The sequence below is a fragment of the Anabrus simplex genome, chromosome 2 (assembly GCF_040414725.1).
Source record: "Anabrus simplex isolate iqAnaSimp1 chromosome 2, ASM4041472v1, whole genome shotgun sequence".
Classification (NCBI taxonomy): Eukaryota; Metazoa; Arthropoda; class Insecta; order Orthoptera; family Tettigoniidae; genus Anabrus; species Anabrus simplex.
The window spans coordinates 328,606,717-328,626,226 of record NC_090266.1 but is presented as its reverse complement, the minus strand read 5'-3'; the positions used below and the strand labels follow the sequence as shown (position 1 = coordinate 328,626,226).

The window sequence follows — 19,510 nt, the reverse complement described above, 5'->3', positions numbered from 1 at the left end:
CAAATAATACTAATATAAGTCAAACACATATTATTATCACCCCTGAAATTAAATACTTACTCAAAGTTACATCTTGACGAGTGCTCATCTGTTTTCACCTAACACTGGGAACAGTTCACACAGTACACAGTGTTTTTTTGCACTTTAAACTTGCGGGTCACAATATGAATGTCACCGACAAAATTAAACTACACTTATTTATAAAATTCTGTCAAGTTCACAGTATGCAGGCTATTATCCATCACAGGTTGGAGCGGACAGATGGGGATGAGTTGTTTTCTTTGCTTTCTTCAGACATTCTGGAGGAAAACTACTGGAGTAACATGGACCAGTATTTCTGGTTTTCAAAACAGAAATAGAATCCAGAATTTTATTTGACATTGAGGACCTAAACTGATTTTGGTTCCTTTTTCACTACACTGAACACACGCTCGTCTGCCTCCATAGAGTACCGGTTAGTGTTATTAGCTGCCGTCCTCGGGGGCCCGGGTTCGATTCCCGGTACTGACAGAAATTTAAGAATGGCAGGAGGGCTGATATGTGGTTGAAATAGTACATGCAGCTCACCTCCAATGGGGGTGTACCTGTAAAAAGCTGCACCATCTCGGGATGAGGCCCCGGGTTCGATTCCCGGCCAGGTCAGGGATTTTATGTGGATCTCAGCTTTACTCAGCCTATGTGATTAGAATTGAGGAGCTATCTGATGGCGAGATAGCGGCCCCGGTCTAGAAGGGTAAGAATAACGGCCGAGAGGATTTGTCGTGCTTACCGCACGACACCTCGTAATCTGCAGGCCTTCGGGTTGAGCAGCGGTTGCTTGGTAGGCCAAGGCCCTTCAGAGCTGTAGTGCCATGGGGTGGGGTTAGTGAACACACGTTCACACTCAGCATTGCTGTGCGGTAGAGTCAGAACGGAAAGCACTAGCCTGGATATCCTATCATACTTAGGAACAACACAGCACCACGAATGTTCATCAAGCGAGCCCATTTATCTCTATCATTTTCTTCACCAAATTCATTGTCTCTCTGATTCTCAACAGAATGGTATAGAACTTCTAATAAAAGGGAAATTTTGACACTTTTAGTTTTAAAAATCTGGAAAGCAGCTGCTTTAACAGGTTCATCATTAGTTCTAGTAGTTTATGAATGTGAGGGGAAGCACTCTGAAGTGTATAATTGAGATTCTCAAATAAAGGAATGACAGCATACAGGAAGGCACAGTATGCTTTATTTAAGCCTGATGACAGAACCATAAAATAGAGCTTTACAATTTCGAATAAAGTTCTTATTCTTTAGCACAGGAATGTCAGATTTTGAGATACATGCAAATCTTTTGGAAGCGACCAATTCTTACGAGCCAGTAGCTTTCCTCTTTTCATGGTTTTTGGAACTACCAGGCTCGGCTTTTGAGATCGTAAATGATAAGCTAGTAGTTGATGCTCACTGAGCATTAACAAGCACCTCATCTGTAAAGAAACGAAGTAGTGGATCCCATTGCTCTAACAGCCTCTGCAGACACCATCCTAACAATAGCCATCTTGTGCAAACATGTTTCAGTATTTTCTTCGTTTCCTTTTTGTGAAGCTCTTGGAATGTCTTAAGCCACTCCTTCCTCTTGCAACTGTCTTCCAAATAATAGAAGATGTCGACTAATAGTTCATCAACTTGAATAGGCAAACTGCTTGCACCTTTCTCAACAGCCAAGTTAATCAAATGGCATGAGCAACCCACTACAAAGACAGATGACTGTGCTTCCCTTAAAACAGCAGCAACTCAATTCTCCTTTCCAATCATGACTAGAGCATTGAATTGGTATTTTGTAGCACTCTAACTGTGATATTACCAAATTACTAATATTACCTCACGTTCAATCACCCACCAAGGCTGGGAGAGACTATACTGAGCTAACTACCTTTTCCTGCTCTGCCACAAAACAGGTGACGACAATAGGGTAAAGCTTAGCATTACTATTATTGCTCCCATCCGTAGCTAAAGAAAATGGTTCACGTTGCATGTAACCAACTAGTTCACTTCTTGAATCTGTAGCCATTTCTTTCAAAATGCGTGTGGCTTTTGTACGACCACGTCCATTTTTTTTTTTTTTTTTTTTTTTTTTGCATTTCCAGAACCTGGAAACATTTTCCTAAACAGAGCACCAGCATAATTGGCAGCAGCTAACGGGATATTATGTTCAATTAAAAACGAAGTGAACAAGCATTCTGCTCTTACTATATCAAGGTTGGCTCCAGAAGAGATAAAGAAACAAATTAATTTTCTGACTGCAATCCTTAAATTTTGTATTCGAGAAGTGTTTAACAGATTTAATGTGATTTACTACTTCTGTTCTTCCTCCGTGAGAAACGTTTACATCACACGAGCATATGGTCAGAATGTGAATGTTTCACCTTTCTGTGATCGTACAAAACAAGGAAATTCAGCAGAATATGCCTCCCTAAAAGATTGATAATATAGTTTCTTAGCTGAACTCATTACAAACACCACTAAAAATACTACATCGCTTACAAATTTGTCACACAATTCCACGAGTTTCAGAACTACCGCCAATGTTACTCACACCCACACACAACAAAGCCTTTCAGCTGCTATGAAGCACCACGCAGTTACTTAAGTTGTTATATATAAATTCACAGCCTGCTACTTTTCACTGATTTCTTTTCTTCAAAATCACAGCCTGCTACTTGTCTGGGAACATCTCAGTGAATGAAGTAGCAGCTGAGGTTGAACAGGTGACAAAAGCACGGTGATAATCGATGTGATTATCGATACATTTACCGGTCAAATTTCAAACACTGCATCTCACATTACCAGCTACTATCGAAAGGCAAACAAATCCGATTTGACTGCAGAAAGCGAAAACAAGCACAGATATTCAAAATCCGTACAATAACATTGTTCATCCGTACAACTATAAAACACACTCAAAATCCGTACATTTTACGGAAAAACCGGAATACTTGGCAGGTATGCATCTCGATATATTACCCCGGTTTAGGAAGAGGGACCGATTTGTAGTAGAAGCGGCGGGATGCATAGAACTAGACACAAGGGACTGGTGGACAAACCAATATTTGTCACTTACGGTAGGGGGCTGCTCTATAAACCCCTATCCCATAAAGGGTAAAAGATGAAAGAGATGTGGAATTAAATGAGGCCACAGAGCTAGTAGCAAACATAGGATTGAGGATGTGCATAGTTAAATCACAGAGGCTTGCAGACTGAACACAGAAAGGCATTAACATTCTACAATGAAGATGTATGCGTGTATGTAAGAAGGAATATTGGAGGAATTTAGAAGTATAGAAGTACATTTCATCTTTAAAATCCTTCAACAATGATAGTAAAGCCTAGTTTTATTACTTGGGGATCTACACAAAGCTACTACTAAAATACTTATGTTGAATATAAAGATTTTGAATTACCAAAAGTAACAAAAGAAGACACTGGTAGTTTCGTCCCTACAACTTTCATTTTATGCTTATTTTCATTTGGAAATAAAATCCAGTTTACAGGAATTTGTTTACAAACTTATTCTTTTACATTGTGTCTAAAATGCTGAATCTCAGAGAAACTAGAAACCGACTATATACACTTCATTTGGGGACCAACAAGAGTTCAGCATGAAGTGAAGAAATTTGCACCTTTGTACTACAAGACTCGACATTGCAACCGCTGAAAATCCACTACTGTTATAACAGGAAATACAGTGAAGCCTCGTTAGTACGTTCCTCATTAACACATTTTCCCGCTTATCATGTCGTAAATTCAAAATCCCAATTCTTATCATACTATATCTATATAAAAATATCTATCACGTCATGAATTTTCGCTATTGCCGCTTAGTATTATTATTTATAAATTTCATTTTCCGTATTGACAGACTCAAAGTATAGATAAGAAATGTGTTTTTCCACCATTCAATACACAATTTATTTTAATATATTAAGCTAGTACCGGTTTCGGCCCTTTAACGGCCATCATCATGATCTGAAGATTTTAACAAGTGTCTACCCATACGCACCATTTTAATGTGTTGAAACTTTTTTAAATGTTGTATATTGTGGCCTGTGTGTTTTTTAATATGTTTTACATACTCATACTCTATTTGTAACTTTTTACCCTAACCACTGATATTTTAATTATATGTTATTATATACATTTCCATCCCCCATTAGACATCCGGATGCCTAATATAACAACTTGTGTATTGTCTAATGGCTAAACAAAACATGTACTAGCTGATGATGGCCGTTAAAGGGCCGAAACCGGTACTAGCTTAATATATTAAAATAAATTGTGTATTGAATGGTGGAAAAACACATTTCTTATCTATACATTGCCGCTTAGTACGAACACATTTTTCCTAGCCCTGAAAATTTGTCATCCCTTGTGAAACAAACGCGATTTCATACTCGGGTAAGATCTGTCGCCACAGTTGCATGTTCAGAGAGCAAGCCTTTAGCCTCAGGCAAGTTCAGTTTTGCTTGCCGGTTAGCAGCAAGATTGCTGAATAACACAGTCTATTTGTGCTTTTATTTCGCATTCCATTCAGATTCAGAAATTTATTTTTTGATGAGTGGTACAGTGAAGTGTATTTGTGTAAATTATCAATACGTATATGAAGCTCATAGATTACGATACAGTGAAGTGTAGCAAATGTTTGTCCGTGATATGGTAGCCTATGTCAGGACTAGGAACATTATAAACATACATACCACGTCTCGAATTTTCGCTATTACCACTTACGAGTACGATCACATTTCTCCTAGCCCTGAAAATGTTATTTGTCATCCCTTGTGAAAGAAACGTGATTTACAACTCGGGTAAGAGCCGTCACCACAGTTGCGTGATTACGGAAAAAGTGAGCCTAATTTGTGCTTGTATTCCATTCAGAAGTTAGAAATTTATTTTGTGTTGAGTGGTACAGTGAAGTTTCTTTTGCATGATACTGTAGCCTGTACCTGGCTTAGGAACTTAATCATGTGAAATTGACTAGCATGGTGCATACTTGTCTTGTGATAGCCTAGGTATAGATATGGAAGAAGTGAAATTCCATCTAATGAAGACAACATTAAAATCTTTCAGAAAGTGGACTGGCATCCGCATCTTCAAGCGTGCAGAGGTCGGGAATGTTGAAATTGCACCTTCGAGTTTTGACTCAATCGATTCGACTTGGTCGAAGTTTTCCAAATAGCGGCCAAAGTCATTCCGTTCTGTCGCAGTAGCACATGGCCGAATATAACCTCCAATTCACTGACTAAGAGTGTGACTAGAAAATAATGTTTTATAACCCACTGCTCCAAAATAAAAGGTTTCTACTAACATTTGTTTTAGAAAGAGTGTGATCTGCAATAATACTTCGATGTTTTTACTGGCCCTGCGCATATGTTTTCATATTTCCTGTTTGGTGTTTTTCACACTGTTCAGTGCACTTGTTATTTTATAAGCCCCAGCAGAATAGGTTTTCATATTTGTTCTATCAAGTTTTTCACACCTTTTAATCCTTTCCTCTCATCTTGAGAAATGGTAGACACAGTTTTCACTGTACCCGCAGACACACCACTTAAAATGCCTTCATGCCAGAGAAAATCGTATCTAGCGTTTCCATATCCCTGTTGGATAGTTTTTATTTGTATATTCAGTAGTATGTTTTCACGCTTAATACGTTCATTTTTGTTGTCCCCTGCAGAAATGCCTTAACGAGGTTTTACTGTATATGGGCTACATGGTATACATCCAGTATTAATTAGAAATGCTATTGAAAACATATCAAAGGTCATCAATAAACCTGTATATTGTTCAATAACTAAAAATAGCACAATGTATGTCCAGATTGCTTTTACACATACTTCTTGAGGAAGTTTACTGCACTATTCCTATTAATATGAATAATATAAATAATAATATCACAGAACTGAAAGAAATAAGAAGAGAAAAAACCCGCCACACACAAAATATGTTGCAGAGTGCCAGGCAGTTTTACTCCGTAAAACTCTAAAGCTGATTGAAACAATTAATCCTGCACATGAAATTGATATTAGAAAGGAAACAAATTGAACATTTCTAAAATATGTTTGGTTAATACTTACCAGTAATGCTGGCATTGAACACTTCAAAAACCAGACACAAAATATTGTTTCACTCTGTTTGGCAAACTCTTGAGGAGGAACAACAATAATAGTTCCTCAGGCTTCACAACCACATCAAGGAAAATGAAACCTTCAATCAAAAAACAGCTTATACTGTAAAACCAACTTAAGACAATACTCTTTTCAAGGAAATATATCAAAATGGGCGAGATACCACAAGCTAACACTACTCCCTTCAATCTAAGAATTTCAAGTATCACATTAACTTCCAAGAAGATATTTGCACACATTTGTTCAAAAATTTAGTCCTAAACATTGGTGACACTTGCTTCAGAATAATTTAGAACCTAGTGAATTAAACAAATGCTGGAGCATTAAATTCACATAATTCATAAATAACTGAAATGAATTTGTTGACTTTTTTATGTTTCAATACTTTCATCAGTCTGCTGGCTTGAAGGGTTCTCAGGCATTAGTTGATTCTCTATGTTTATTTTCAAAGTTTCATCATGAAATGTACATCGTATTAGCCTATCCACTTATAGAACTCCCTTCACTACATTACCGTACGTCTCCAAATTATTATCTATCAATCAATCAATCAATCAATCCATTCATCCATCCTTGACAGTTAAGTTCTTAAATAGAATGAAGAAAGCCCAGTTAGCCTACAACAATAATTATATTACTACCTAATGTGAAAGAAACTGTATAATAAAAATAGGGAATATTCTAGCGAAAGGATGCATATGTTATAGCTTTATTAAAATACATTTGCTGTTTAGTCCTTGCTGCCAAAGGATTTAATCAGTTTCATTGCACAACAAACTCTAAAGTCAAAACATTCACAACAATTAACCAGGAACAGGCCTTCAAAAGGATAAACCACCTCACATGAGAACACATCAGTCCTTTAAACGAAGGGAAGAAATAATAAAATTTTCATGATGAAAGAGACAAGGGGAAAATTACGCCAAATAATAAAAGAAATGACTAGAAATCTAAACCACACCCGGGCGACTGGAGTGGTACATTGATGATGATGATGATGATGATGATGATTAGAAATCCAGAAGACTCAGGATTTGAATATCTCTTTTTAAAAAAAATTTAAAAATGAAGGCAGAATAGATATTATAAAACCAAAAATAAATACAAAACACAAGCCAAAGAAGTTAAGACATACAAGAGACAAACAGAACATATGTTATTTCAGACTGAATCTATTTAAACATCCTCATTCATCTCAATGAATATCAGTGTACTGAAATCATGTTTGAGGAAAAGGAGAGAAGGAACTAGAAGTCAAATGAGGATGACAGAGTCAATCTATATCAATAATTACTGACCTGCATTTAGGCCAGTCACCCAGATGGCAGATTCCCTATCTATTGTTTTCCTAGCCTTTTCATAAATGATAGCAAAGAAATTGGAAATTTATTGAACATCTCGTTTGGTTATTCCAATCCCTAACTCCCCTTCCTATAAATGAATATTTGCCCCAATTTATCCTCTTGAATTCCAACTTTATATTGTGATCTTTCCTACTGTTAATGACACCACTCAAACTTATTCGTCTTCTAATGTCATTCCATGCCATCTCTGCACCAACATCTCGGAACTTACCATATATAATACCAATATACCATATAATCTCGAATACCACCCACCACTGAAAAAGACCCGCACCCTTATTTTGAAAGAACAAAATTTAAAAAAAAAAAGTGAAGTCAAAATTATTTACAATCTTTACGAACACACATCAAATGATTAGAAAATACAAATAAAAGTAAACAAACATTTCCAGAACGATATCCAATGAGTTCATTCATCATCATCATTAGTACCAACTTCAGAACTTTCATCACCATCACCTTCCCTCAAAATGTCGTCATCGCTGCCATCCACAGCATTAGAAATGCTACATTTCCTGAAGCTCTTCCGTATGCGGTCTCCAGGGATACAATTCCATGCCGCCAAAATCCACGAACACAGCAGCTGAACTTCCGGGTGCTGAATGCGACCAGTTGGCGTCAGTGTGTGATTATCAGCCGCCATCCATTCTGTGTAGAGCTATTTCAAGGCTGCTTTAAATGGACGGTTTACGCACACATCCAGCGGCTGTAGCAGAGACGTCATCCCGCCCGGAATGACTGCTAGGTCGGTTTTCCCATCCTTGATATGTTTCTTCACAGTGCCTGTTGTGTGGCCGCGGTAACCATCGAGAAAAAGCAAGCTCTTTTGTCCCAATAATGCACCAGGGCGACGTTGCCAGACACACTTCACCCAGACTTCCATAAGTGAACTGTCCATCCAGCTGGAGTACTGAGATCTGACGATAACACCAGTGGGTAGACTTTTAGGAAGCGTCTTTCGCTTGAGAACAATGTACGCCGGCAATTTGGTTCCGTCGGCGAGAATACACAATATTACCGTACACCATTGTTTTTCATTACCACCTGTTCTAAGGGTAACACATTCCGCACCCTTAACATTCACAGTCCTATCCACTGGCATTTCAAAGTAGACTGACACCTGATCTGCATTGCCAATTTGGGAAAGAAAATATGCATTTTCCTTCCACAAACGAATTACCACGTGATGCTGAAACGACAATAAGTTCTCATCACAGGCACCAGGAATACTCTGTGAAATTTAGGTACGCCTTCGTATGCTCAACCCATTTCTTTTATAAAAATTACAAACCCATACTCGGCTTGCGTTCAACCCTTCCATTGAAAGTTCCTTTGCAATCTATAATGCCCTTAGCTGACATATTTCAGCTGACACACCATATCCCAATTCCTGCCTTTCTGTCACATATTTATAAAGTTTTTTCAATTTCTGGAAACTGTACACTCAGTCCATAAAAAGCTCTACGATCACCAGTACATGTTAATAGCACATTTTTTTTCTTTCTACAATTGCGAATACATGACTTGTCAATATCGTACTGTATTTCCTACTGGTGGCACGATTTCCAGTAATTTCGGCTTCCCTTACTACTTTCAGTTTCTCACTCGCAGCAAAAGATTGCAAACTCTTTGAGGAATTCATGTTGATACCTCGAGAACGTGCGTGAGACTGACGCAAAGCGCGGAAGTAGCGTACCCTGAGAGCGGAAAGTGCATTGTTGCCAAGCCGCGCTGGCGGTGATGCCCGATTTACGCTCGTTCGGAAAGATAAATTTCTCAAAATTATAAATAAGACCCGCACCCAATTTTGGAAGCGATATTTTAGAAAACAACAGTGCGGGTGGTACTCAAGATTATACGGTAAATGGTCCATTAATGGACATTATAAATTTTCCTGCTAACTCATTCCTGGTTGCCTGCGTTTCACCCCAGTGTGCTAAGTTGGGCTCATCAGTTGGTAAATAGCACACCCACCAAGACGCATGGCTAATGTGTACCAGAAAGGTCACTGCGCAGGCTACATGGAACCACCGGCAGTGCCAATGCACAATGAGAGACTTTGTCTCATTACTAGGGCCCGGATTTAAAAAAAAATGCATATGCAAATGCATATTCTGAACGTTATTGCATAACACAGATATATTTCTCTCTTATGTGTGATCAATTATCTAAGATTTATGAACGAAATGAAAAATCTAATGAACTCCATTTATTTTGTGCAACCCTTGGCAACATGAGAAGCCTTCCCTGATCAGGGAAAGCGCTTTCACTGTCACAGGCGGATAATGGCCCTTTACTCAACAGCTATTACATTCTATCTGGTCATTTACAGAAGAATGTTATAAGCAGTCAGTGCCAGCATACAAGTAATGCCCAGGTACATCATTCGAAGTAAAACGATCATTTTCAGCATATAAATTAATTCTGTTCGACAACAGAACCTACAGTTAAATTAATAAATTTCATTGTTTGTCCATATTGAACCAAGATTACAACTTTTATTATAAGTTGGATCCACCTTATTCAATACGTAAAAACTGTTGTTTAGATGAAATTACAACATATATTTCAATCAGAACTAGTTTCGACGCCCTTTTTGCGTCATAAGCTGATATAGGTTCTTGGAAAAATTGGCAATCACATAAGTTTACCTACGTCAAATTGAACACAATTTAAAACCATATTAACAACCTAAAACTGTGTTACAATTATACTGTTTCAAAGTTCATATTTTCTACAAGTCCGAGACTTGCGAGTCTTAAAACTTAAATTGATGAAAACATATGTAAACCGGTTTGCTCACTAATAAACTAACGTGGATTTAAAACAACAACTTAAAAATAAAATAGTCTTGAAGAAACATTAGCTTAATTTAACACACTTCTTAAAACGTTTTTAGTGCATATGTGCATGCGTATTTTTGGAGTTTTAGTGCATATGAATCCGGGCCCTACTCATTACCAAAAACTGATGCCTGCCTGGCCATCAGATTCCCTATGGGAATCTACATCTATATCACATACCACTTAGTCGAGCAGCTTTTCTCGTGTCTCCCTAGCCTTCCTAGCCCAAACCTTGTAGCATTTTTGTAACACTACTCTTTTGTCAGAAATCACCCAGAACAAATTGAGCTGCTTTTCTTTGTTTTGTTTTTTTCAGTTCCTGAATCAATCGATGATGAAGATTGAAGGCAACAGGAACACGAAGCTAAAATTAGGGGTGCAAATAAGGCATTTTACTCTGAGCCCTATATTAAGTTCCAAGTTTTTAACAAAGAATGCAAAAATGATTACCTACAATACAATAATTCGAACAGTACTTCTGTATGGTTCCGAGACATGGAGTATAACTAAGAAAGAGCAGCAGCAGTTGCAAATCTTGGAGAATAAAGTTTATAGAAAAAAATATTTGGCTCATAGTTCGATCCTATCTCCCAAAGCTGGCAGGAAAAATCTAATTATGAGATTTACACCCTCTCTCAACAACACACCACAATGGGTGCTATAGAATCCAACAGACTGCACTGGGCTGGACATGTACTGAGGATGCAGGATAACAGAGCACCAGTAGATCTATACAAATGATGTCTTAAAGGGAAAAGACCTTCAGAGGGACCACAAAGCACCTGGAAGATCAACAAGGTATGCCGGACCCTCCAAACTGATAACTGGGAAGAGTGGGCTCAGGATCGAAAAGGATGGAAGAGGATTGCCAGATTGGCACGGGAACTTCACATCTCTCAGAGACTTATATGCCCTCGCCTTTAAATCCTTACTACAACCCCTAACTAACCTCATAATTATGTGCAGAGATATGTACCCTTTATTTACAATCCCATTTATGTGATTACCCCAATGATCTTTCCTTATATTAACACTTAGGTACTTACAATGATCCCCAAAAGGAACTTTCACCCCATCAACACAGTAATTAAAACTGAGAGGACTTTTCCTATACTACTGTAGTAATATTGTAAAGAAAGGAATGGACAGTTCAATCAATCAATCAATCAATCAATCAATCAATCAATCAATCAATCAATCAATCAAGTTGCCCAGGTGGCAGATTCCCTATCTGTTGTTTTCCTAGCCTTTTCCTAAATGATTTCAAAGAAATTGGAAACTTATTGAACATCTCCCTTGGTAAGTTATTCCAATCCCTAACTCCCCTTCCTATAAATGAATATTTGCCCCAGTTTGTCCTCTTGAATTCCAACTTTATCTTCACATTGTGATCTTTCCTACTTTTATAAACGCCACTCAAACTTATTCGTCTACCAATGTCATTCCACGCCATCTCTCCGCTGACAGCTCGGAAAATACCACTTATTCGAGCAGCTCTCCTTCTTTCTCTCAATTCTTCCCAGCCCAAACTTTGCAACATTTTTGTAACGCTACTCTTTTGTCGGAAATCACCCAGAACAAATCAAGCTGCTTTTCATTGGATTTTTTCCAGTTCTCGAATCAGGTAATCCTGGTGAGGGTCCCATACACTGGAACCATACTCTAGTTGGGGTCTTACCAGAGACTTATATGCCCTCTCCTTCACATCCTTACTACAACCCCTAAATGCCCTCATACATGCGCAGAGATCTGTATCCTTTATTTACAATCCCATTTATGTGATTACCCCAATGAAGGTCTTTCCTAATATTAACACCTAGATAATTACAATGATTCCCAAAAGGAACTTTCCCCCCATCAATGCAGTAATTAAAACTGAGAGGACTTTTCCTATTTGTGAAACTCACAACATGACTTTTAACCCCGTTTATCAACATACCATTGCCTGCTGTCCATCTCACAATATTTTCGAGGTCACTTTGCAGTTGCTCACAATCTTGTAACTTATTTATTACTCTATAGATAATATCATCTGCAAAAAGCCTTACCTCTGATTCCACTCTTTTACTCATATCATTTATATATATATAAGAAAATATAAAGGTCCGATAATACTGCCTTGAGGAATTCACCTCTTAATTATTACAGCGTCAAATAAAGCTTCACCTACTCTAATTCTCTGGGATCTATTTTCTAGAAATATAGCAACCCATTCAGTCACTCTTTTGTCTAGTCCAATTGCACTCATTTTTGCCAATAGTCTCCCATCATCCACCCTATCAAATGCTTTAGACAGGTCAATCGCGATACAGTCCATTTGACCTCCTTAATCCAGGATATCTGCTATATCTTGCTGGAATCCTACAAGTTGAGCTTCGGTGGAATAACCTTTCCTAAAACCGAACTGGCTTCTATCGAACTAGTTATTAATTTCACAAACATGTCTAATATAATCAGAAAGAATGCCTTCCTAAAGATTACATACAATGCATGTCAAACTTACTGGCCTGTAATTTTCAGCTTTATGTCTATCAGCCTTTCCTTTATACACAGGGGCTACTATAGCAACTCTCCATTCATCTGGTATAGCTCTTCCGAGCAAACAATCAAATAAGTACTTCAGATATGGTACTATGTCCCAACCCATTGTCTTTATTACATCCCCAGAAATCATATCAATTCCAGCCGCGTTTCTAGTTTTCAACTTTTGTATCTTATTGTAGATGTCATTGTTATCATATGTAAATTTTAATACTTCTTTAGCCTTAGTCTCCTCCTCTATCTCGACATTATCCTTGTAACCAACAATCTTTACATACTGCTGACTGAATACTTCTGCCTTTTGAAGATACTCGCATACACACTCCCCTTGTTCATTAATTATTCCTGGAATGTCCTTCTTGGAACCTGTTTCTGCCTTAAAATACCTATACATACCCTTCCATTTTTCACTAAAATTTGTATGACTGCCAAATATGCTTGTCATCATGTTATCCTTAGCTGCCTTCTTTGCTAGATTCAATTTTCTAGTAAGTTCCTTCAATTTCTCCTTACTTCCACAGCCATTTCTAACTATTTCTTTCCAGTCTGCACCTCCTTCTTAGTCTCTTTATTTCTCTATTATAATAAGGTGGGTCTTTACCATTCCTTACCAACCTTAAAGGTACAAACCTGTTTTCGCATTCCTCAACAATTTCTTTAATCCCATCCCAGAGTCTGTTTACATTTTTATTTACCGTTTTCCACCGATCATAGTTACTTTTTAGAAACTGCCTCATGCCTGCTTTATCAGCCATATGGTACTGCCTAATAGTCCTACTTTTAAGACCTTCCTTCCTATCACATTTATTTTTAACTACGACAAAAACAGCTTCATGATCGCTAATACCATCTATTACTTCAATTTCCCTATAGAGCTCATCTGGTTTTATCAGCACCACATCCAGGATATTCTTTCCTCGGGTTGGTTCCATCACTTTCTGAATCAGCTCTCATTCCCATATTAACGTATTTGCCATTTGTTGGTCATACTTCCTGTCGTTCGCATTTCCTTTCCAATTGACATCTGGTAAATTCAGATCTCCCGCTACAATCACATTTCTTTCCATGTCGTTTCCTACATAGCTGATTATCTTATCAAATAATTCTGAATCCGTGTCAGTGCTACCCTTTCCCGGTCTGTACACTCCATACGGGGTAGCCCTAAATTACTTATACAAAAAGGAATTTGAATTGTGAAGGAAGTATGAATCGGATTTAACTGAATAAAAGCAAAAGAAACAGTAAAATTTCAAGTTTCGTATACAAGTATTACAGATGTCCAATATGGCTTCCTTTTGTAATGGAACATATACTGTATTTACTTGTGTATTAGAACCCCCCCCAACCAACATATCTACAGCCAAGAAATATCCAATATGGGATAACCTGGAACTTTCTGCAGTGAACACATGACTTCTAGGCTAGAAAGAACTATAAATTATACATGTTAACATTCGACATTATTCTTTAACAAACTTACAAATGCATTTCAGTTTTACCGGCTATTTTTTTGGAGGCAGTATTTCTAAATTTAAAAAGAAATGGTGAACACAATGACTTTTAGGTCTACATATGAAGTAAATATAGTCATTTTTTTTACACTTACGTCATTCATTTCATCTCATTAACTCCTCTGATGAGGTTGATGCCAGGAAGAGCATGCGGTCATAAAAACTTGCTACAAAGGTTCATCTCACTTCATACTCGACCTTGTAGAGAAAAGGGATAAGGGTATTGTATTATGCAATATTAATACAAAAAAACGGTGATGGTAGTCATTTGTGTCTGTCAGTTAAGCAGTACGTCTACCACAGTAGTAAACATGATCATTGCTTTCGTTTGAATTATCGCCGTCGTGTGCTGCCAACTTCCCTGCTACCGGCGTGTCGTCATTCCAAATAACTTCATCTTCATCTTAAGTATTCGAGGTCCCATATTTATGCAACTTAAGAGTCCAAACAGTGAGAATCTATTCGCAAATTGTTTCTGGAGATAGTCTTGTTATTCCCAGTTGGTGTATGTGTAGCAGAAACCAATCCTTCTGAATAAAGCCGTGCTGTAAAAAGCGTGACAACCCACCAGCTGATAACTAGCGTATGTTACGAGTTGTACTTCCGAATGTAATACATATTGACTGGAAGCATTCTTTGGATAACTGTGGCTATTTAAAGCCAGACCTTTATTACCAAGTACATTTCAAGCTTGTTCTCTACATTTATCACATCAGGATTTAACTAAAGAGCTGTAATTGAGATAAGAGAGACCGCATTGTTTACGTTACGTATCCTACTAAGTGCCCGGCTAGTGTCGAAGTTCCACGATGGGAAGAATAAAAATAAATAGCAGGAAAGCTCCTCGCATTTTTGGATATGTACAGGTGTGGCGGTAATGCGTTTTATTATCATAACATTTAATTTTGCAAGTTCGTTGCCTCCATATATTTTTTTTATTAATGCATAGTATGTTCTGTTTGACGTCTCCGAAAATCATAAAAGCAGTCAGTGGGGACGTAAAATCAATGCCATTATTATTATTATTATTATTATTATTATTTAGGTACGTTAGAGAGTAAAAGAATCGTAATGATTGGATTGTTTTTATCACGTTTTAAACCTACTTCTCTCCAAAGATTACATAGCCTATATTGGACTGACTTACAAGATATTAAACGATCACTTCATTAATGATCTCGCCTGCTATATTAATAGCAACAACTGTGAATATTTCTTAACTAAAGTAAACTAGTTTCCTCATCCAGAGGTGGTACAGCCCCCAATGGAGGGGAGCTGCATGAACTATTTTTACCGCATGTCAACTTTCCTGCCACATACCTGCCAACTTTACAAAACCAAAAATCAGGAGATTTAGACATGAAAATCAGGAAAAATCGGGGGAATCAGGAGATACAATTGCTCAAAACTGCTTATTCTACATATCTTGTGCAATACAGGAGTCCTATGGTACCGTATATTATAACACTTATTGTCTCAAAACACGACTTTTTATGTGAGGCTCACAGGAAGTATGTGAGCGAGATAATCGGTCTCTGATAAGCCTACCGAAAATAATATGAACTCATGCTCCAGACGTGTGAATCAGTCATGCGCTTAGATGCCATTACTTAGAAAATGCATAGATTAATATACTGCATCTCGCGCCCGCAAGATTATGAGAAGCGCAATATTACTTTTATCAAGTAATAAATTAAAACTCGCCAGAATTTTCTCCTAAAATCATTAGTTGCTTTCTTTGAAATTCTGTCACTAAATTACTAAAACAGACTCCAAATCCAGCAACTAGTCTCTAGAATCGACTAGATTGATGCGAACGAACAGGAACATAGCACGCGAGAACGAGAGATTGACAGTCGATATACGCGTCGCGATACACAGGTTTCAACAAACATCGGACATTCGTGCGCATTTCTCGTATTAATAAACGTCGATATTTTTCATTTCAAAGAGGCCAATGAGCAAAGGACTTTCAGCCACTTGCGTACAAAGCTGAAATGATGGGATTTGAAAACAAATGTTTAAAGATCACTAAAATAAGCTAAAATCGGGAGACGGGAAAAACCGTCGAAAATCTGGAATCTCCCACCTAAATCGGGAAAGCTGGCAGGTATGCTGCCATTCATAAATCTCTGGCAATACGGTACCGGGAATCAAACTCAGGCCCCTGAGAACAGCAGCTAACTGTGCTAACCATTATGCTGGCGGACATTCTTAACTAAAAAAAACAGACATATAGCATGACTTATGCATGCTTTAATGCGTAGGTTGGACACGAAACTATTCACCTATTTGTACGCCATCATCAGAGCTGCAGTAGGCCTACGCTACAGAGGCGACATTTTAAAAGTACGAAACACATTTGCACCACATAACACTGATGTGTGTTTTCATTGCGCAGGTTGTACGGACAAAACTAGTCACAAATTTGTGTGACGTCACTGGAGCTGCAGTAAGGTTTGTACCCGCTACGAAGCGGAATCGCTGTTCTTCTCTGACGAATTACATTGAGGAGTCTTGTGTGCGAGATTCATTTTTTTTATTTTCTTTGTCCCAAAAAGCCAGGACGGGTCTAATACGAGAGTATATACGTATCTAAATCTCTATCTAATTTTGTCTGAAGTCTTATGAATCATCATTAATCATGGTCAATGGTTGCTTGCTGCTTGTTTTATCCAAACTTGCAGTTCATTTAAACTTCCAGGAAGAGGAGGAAGGAACACTTTATATTTAATGTAGCCCTACACACAGAAATCCAACAGGATCAGAACAGGTGATCTTGATTTATAATTAGACCACAATGTGCAATTTACAGCTCTGTTTTTCTCTCTTGCTTCTCTAACCCAATCCAGAACTTTTATGTCCACATTTCCATATTTCCCTTTCTTCACACAGCGGAAGAAATTAGATGTATTCTTTGCTCCCTAAAATTTGTGTCCGTGGTTATGCCAATAACTATTCATGGCTGCACTCTTTCACTCCATTTTCTACAGCATATTCTAATACATTCAACTTGGAGGATGCCATAAAACTTGTTCTCTTGTTCACTTTCACTCCTGCTTGTGTACTGGATGTTTCCAGATTACAAACTACACATGGCAGCATGAGACACGGAGCTTGGAAGCTGCAAGGGCATTGAGAAATACAGGGTGGGGAGAGTAGCAAAGTCTAAAGCCAATGCACAGGTGGCGTAGAAGCGTGGGCTTTATCGTTAAGTGAAATGTTGCAATTGCTGCCTGGTCGCTTGAAAGATACCTTGCAATTTTAAAAATTCAATTTTTTTCATTCCAGATTAAATTCTTCACCTAATAACGGTCTAAAACTAAGGGGGGTGTTCCAGGTGTGTGGTTATTATAGGCAATTAAATATGGTATGTTCTGCACACCTAGAATAAGCAAGATTGAGAGATCAAGCACACGTATTAAAAGCAATCAAAAGAACTTATATTGATGAAAAGACTGAATTCATTATTCCATTAACTTTTAGTGCAAAGTAGTTACAGGTAGTTTCATCTTTGTTGTTCCTAGTCTATACTGTTCAATGACTGAAAGAAACTGTCAAGATGGGTTCAGTTGGATGAAAAGTTTGCAACTGAATATTGTGGAATAAGAAAATAAATGCAATACTCCTTTTGCCTGGTCTTTTCCCCCAGTTATTTGGGGTCAGCAATTATTTGGATTAAGCCCAGTTTTACAGCCAGATGCTTTTCCTGATGTCAACCCTATCGGCATGTGGAGAGTTGTATTCACTAATACAAGTTTATCTGGTGGATGGTAGTGTGATGTGTTGTACGTGAATAATGATGTGTATTAAGACAATCATTAAAGACCCAGTCGCTGAGTTAGAGGAATTAACCGAACATTGTTAAAATCCCCGACCCTGGCGGGAATCACATCCGGGGCCCTATGAACCCAAGGCTAATATGCTGACCATTTAGCCAAGGAGCCGGACAGGAACTATTTTTAACCGTGGTTTAACATCACACTAATGCAACAAATGTTTTCGGCGACGCAAGAATGGGAAAGGGTTAAGATCGGGAAAGTATTGGCCATTGCCTTAAGGTACAGCCCCAGCATTTGCCTGGTTTGAAAATGGGCAAACCACGGGAAGCCGTCTTTAAGGCTGCCGACGGTGGGATTTGAACCCACCATCTCCCGAATGCAAGCTTACAATTATGTGACCCCAACCACACGGCCAACAATCTCGGCCCAAACAGGAAAAGAAATTCAGTATAATATTTAAAAAGCAGTATCTGCAAAAATAAAGTAATGCTGACTGGGAAAAAATTGAGTAGATTGAATGCTAGGTGGTAATTTCAAGGTATGAGTAGGTGGAACATTTTAAGGATTACAAATATGTATTCTCATCGGATGGCAGAATAGTGAAACAGAATCATGATGCAGTTAAGCTCCCAGTTGTTATGAATAGTATTTTGTAGGAAGGAAGGTATTCAGACTGACTACTGTATGAGAGTGAAAGATAGATGGATTCCGTTTACCTTATGCGATGCAGTAAAACACTGTGAGCTTCAAACTCAATTGGACCATGGTCCACGAGCCCTAAAAACTTGTCACGGGTATGGACACAGTGGTTAAAGCTGTCCGTTTACCTACCTTTGAATTTGTAATTTTACTTTAGGTATCGCTTGTTGTTTTAAGGGGCCTAACATCGCAGGTCATCGGCCCACTTTAGGTATCACAGACACAGATAGGTCTTGTGGCAACAATGAGACACGAAAAGACTAGGAGCGGGAAGGAACTGAGCGTGGCCATCATTACGGTACAGCCCCAGCGTCTGCCTCGTGTTATAATGGGAATCCCCAGAAAACCATCTTCAGGGCTGTAGACAGTGGGGTTCGAACCCACTATTTCCCAAATGCAAGCCGACAACTACATGACCCAAACCGTGCAGCCACTCGCACGGTAGCAACCTCTAATTGTGTCATGTGAGATGAATGGATAAGTAGAGGAAGACCCAAGAGACAAATTTTTTAAATAATTTCACGGCAACACGTATGGAAGCAGATGAGATCACAATGCTAGCTGCAAACACAGGATTATGGAGGCTCAAATTTATTCACAGGACACTGCAGAT

General features: G+C 38.2%; 1 protein-coding gene across 3 annotated transcripts in view; it reads right to left on the bottom strand.

Moving 5' to 3' along the window:
• Positions 1–19,510, bottom strand: part of LOC136864111 (YTH domain-containing protein 1) — a 541,394-nt gene that overhangs the window by 127,871 nt on the left and 394,013 nt on the right. The gene's annotated exons all lie outside the window — the stretch shown is intronic.